Below are 4,172 nucleotides of genomic sequence, written 5' to 3' on the forward strand. Positions count from 1 at the left end.
TTTGAAATATAATGTAAAAATGTCCATAATTTATCACTAGTAACGTTATATGCTACAAAATTTGTTAATTTAGTTTTATTTTGGAATCTTTGAAATTGTTTTTATCATCTTAACACCTAAATTTATTCTTCTGTTTAGTTTGTTTCCTTAAATCATGAATATGGATTTGAAAAAAGGCTGAACTTTTAGAGCACTTTAAACTGCAAGTGTTTAATTCCTGCCGCTCCACAGTTGAGTCGAACTGTAATGCCAGCCAATTTGCAATTGTCCACACGTCTTAGCCAAGTTGAAGGCAAACGCTGACACCTACGGGCCCAACAAACAACTCCAAATCCTTTTAATTGAAACAAATGTGAATTGCTGCAACAAACAGGGGAGAACAAAGGAGGAAATAAATAGTAGCAGAAAGCGGCAGAAGTGCCGGCAGCACAAAGGCGTCAAGGCGTCTGAAGACAAAGGGCCAGGGGTCTATTAACGAAGAATCGAAAATCGAAGCCAATTGCCGTCGCAGCAGGATGCTAAACGAGAAAGGAATCGCCGGCGACCACCGCAGGCTCAACGCTCGACTTTAGCCGCAGTGGGTCCATGGTTCTCCGACCTTATCCGGGACCCTTTTCCGAGCTAGAATCTCCTACCTGAGGCTCCCGGCGGGAGAGACCGGCTGTTGATAAGGACTAATCACACAAATATTTGAGCATTCGGTTTGTGATTGAGTCTCGCCGCGAGCGGCGCGTTTGATTCCCCGCGTTTAGCGCTTCTGTATTTTTTATAATTCTAATTTCTTCTGCCCATTTCCCCTTTGTTCTCGGCGGCTATTAGTGTATCTATTAGATACAGACGCACAGAGGAACTGCGTGGGAAAGCCGCCGTGTTAATTATTCAAGGTCCTTGAGTCGTTGAATCCTGCGCGGGGAAAGACAATTTACACCTGTGCTTGCTCCTCCCTTGCTCCCTCTTTGAGTTTCCATCAGTGTGTGTGGCTTCATTCACACGCTGATAAACTCCTGCGGTGAAAGTGCCGGGAAAGGGTTCATTAATATTCAAATTCAAATGCGGGGCGACGATTTCTTTGATTTATCGGTTCGACGGCAGCTGCCGGATAATGGTGGACAAAGCAGCCGGTGCAGCTGAGTCACTTACTTCGCCCGGAAACGATAGATTTTCTATAATTTAGATTGTCGTTGTCTATGATCAGATAGATAATGGCTCATAAGTGTTACCTCGGCAACTGATTAAGCTTGAGTTGGTACTCAAGTGGGAAATATGGAATGATTGGAGGTTTATGTAGAATGAATGGCATTAGTTAGTTTTATGTATCTCGTAATTTAGGGTAATGAAATGAACAATATCAGAACGTGTACAACTAGATTTTGAAAAACTTTTGCCCTATTTTATATGCCTAAAATAATTCTTTTATTTAAAAAATATCTATATGATTTAAAGTGAATCTTTGAATGTTTTGGAGTTTTCAGTTTGGTTTTCTTTGCCGGATTCCATTTGATACCTTTGAAAGTCGTAAGCTGGATATGGAAAAACCATTAAGAATAAACTCCCTAACCAAATACTTTGAGAAAGTCACGTTTAACAATAACATTTGAAGTTTTTGAAGTCCCTTTACTAAATTTATGTATAGTATGGACATCGTATTACCTCCCTTGCCATAAGCCCACCAACTACCATAACAACGACTTGTCTGTAATTGTCAATTAGCAAGCTTTCAACGGCAGCCACAGCCCGAAGTCACAGCTTCCATAAACATATTTATTTTTGTAAATTTTTTTGTATTTGCCCTGAGCCTCCAGCGATTTGCATATGCCACGGAGTCACTTTCGGTTCCGATCTCCAGCCAACCAGCGACCCACGCAGCATTGACACATGCCTGTCACTCCCACTTGATGTTGCGCCTGTGCGGCAGATACAAAAACAAAATAATAGATTGGAATCGACTGGCTGTTTGGTAGCATGTCGAAAATTATATTACTACCGATGGCTAGACAATAATTATGCATTTAAGCCGCCTTTACTGTGAGCGCTCGACTTTGGGTGTGTTCGATTGACCCAAAAATATTGAAAATGCTTGGGAGTTAGCTATGCTGGATTAACGCTTGACTCGGCTGGTAAGTCATTATTTCCAATTAGTTTAAGTGCAAATAAATGTGGTTTCTTTACTGGTATTACATGAAAAGTTATTGGTATTTTAGAGCTTGAAGCTTGGCTAAAAATTCTACAAATATTCCCACAACTCATAGTTTCCACCAAAATAAGCTACCAACTGGCCATATTTCTAGCTTAAATCTTGATTAGCCAAGTTGTGGTCATTAGTTTATTGTTTAGTTCCAAGAAATGTCCGCCTTTGACTCGAGAATCAAAGAGAAAGTCCTCCGTTTTGCACCGAAATAAAGCAAAAAGAGTGGAAAAACGGTAGAAAAGAAAACTCATCAAAGAGAAAAGTAGTTAGACACAAAAGACACTTGAGCTGTAGCGACCATTAAACATTGCCAATTTCACAGTAATCATCGCCATGGCCAAGAAAGCCCTGGCCGAACAAAAGGTGGCCCAGAGGAAAAAGTAGCAGAGCGAAGTAAGCCGTTTAGGGGGCCACCCACAAAGACTTGGACTTAAAGTCAAAGACCAGGCCAAGAGACACCGCTTTTGGGCCAACTTGGGCAGCCTCCGTTGGGCACGCTAATCAAGAGGGGATGGCTAAGAGCTGAGAGCTAAGAGCTAACAGCTAAAAGCCAAAACCAAAAAGCAAATGCGAGACACAAATCAAACGCTCGATGGAAAGCACAAAAACGGAAAACAATGAACAAGCGCATGCTAATTAAAGCGATGCTCAAATTGAAATGTTTAACTTTTTCATCTTGGTTTCTATTTTCGGGGCTTGTGCTTTCGTCTCAATCTGTTGCCTCTTTTTCTTTGCCTGGCTATGATCCGCAGCAGAGCAGTTCGATCCGGGCCAGCAGGTACACACTGGAAAAAATACTACTACATTTCAAGCTTAACAGAATGCATTTTATTAATATTAAGTGGTTTCTACTTAGTCACCTTTAGAAATATACATTTTATGTCTAAATATTAGTCCTTAAGATTACCAGATAGGGTCTGGCCTAAGCCTAAGTTTATATGAATAGTTAACTAAGTAAATTCATTTTGGACGATTTTGGTAAGAGTAATCTTATTTTCTAACTTCATTTTTAATGACAAAACATGTTAGACACATAGAAAATGGATTTAAAACCTTACCTTAATTTAACTTTGATTAGAAAGTGTATTGTCTTAGTTAAAGTATTTTTCCTTAAAGACTTTAAGTACACAAAATATATACATTATAACTCAAAATAATTCCTTTAGATTCCTAAATCAAAATACTTTTCTTTCTTTTGCTCTGCCGCCCTTCAAAATTCCCAAGCCAGCGACGTGCCACACGGCGTATACGCATCGAGCGATGCTAAGTCAATATTGGATCTCCTTTGCACCTCCACGTAGATGTGGTAAGGGCTTGGGGGAATTCTGGTATTTACATGCGATAGAGAACACTGTTTGGATACTTTTTCGACTGAATGCCGCACACAAATATTTGTGCGATGGCCTCTTAATTGAGTTAATAGACTTGGACGAGAGAGTGCGCGTGGCCAGCGTTGATTTTGACCGACGTGTGATAATTACAGCGCTGCCCCAGCTGCGGCGGCTTTGATGAGGCTGTCGATGCGGCAGTGGATACTGTGGATGCTACCGACTGGTCCACAAGAAGCCAAAGAAAATAAAACCAAAGAAGAAAAAGGTGGCATCAGCGGTGGCGGCCTCTTTGTCTTTGACTTTTGCGTTGGCCGTGCTCAAACAAACGGTTCAGTGGTTCATTTGGACTGCACTTTTTTCGGGGGATCGCTTGTTTAAATATTGAGACTTGTGTTTAACATAATTAATGCGAGTGGAAATTACAGTAGCTCTCGCATACAACGAACGACATCCAGGGCCTGGAACTGACTCACCCCTACCGACTGACTGCCTGACAAGAGGAAACAATGTTTTATTTTATTTTTTACGCTGTTTCTTCTCCTTTTGGGGGCCAAATGCAATCAACATTTGCATACAAAAAAGAAGTAATTATATGGCCACAGCTGACCATTGAAGATGGTTTTCCTTTTTACTTTCCTTTAGGGTATTTCAAA

The sequence above is a fragment of the Drosophila eugracilis genome, unplaced genomic scaffold (genome assembly GCF_018153835.1).
Source record: "Drosophila eugracilis isolate 14026-0451.02 unplaced genomic scaffold, ASM1815383v1 contig_974, whole genome shotgun sequence".
In the NCBI taxonomy this organism is placed as follows: Eukaryota; Metazoa; Arthropoda; class Insecta; order Diptera; family Drosophilidae; genus Drosophila; species Drosophila eugracilis.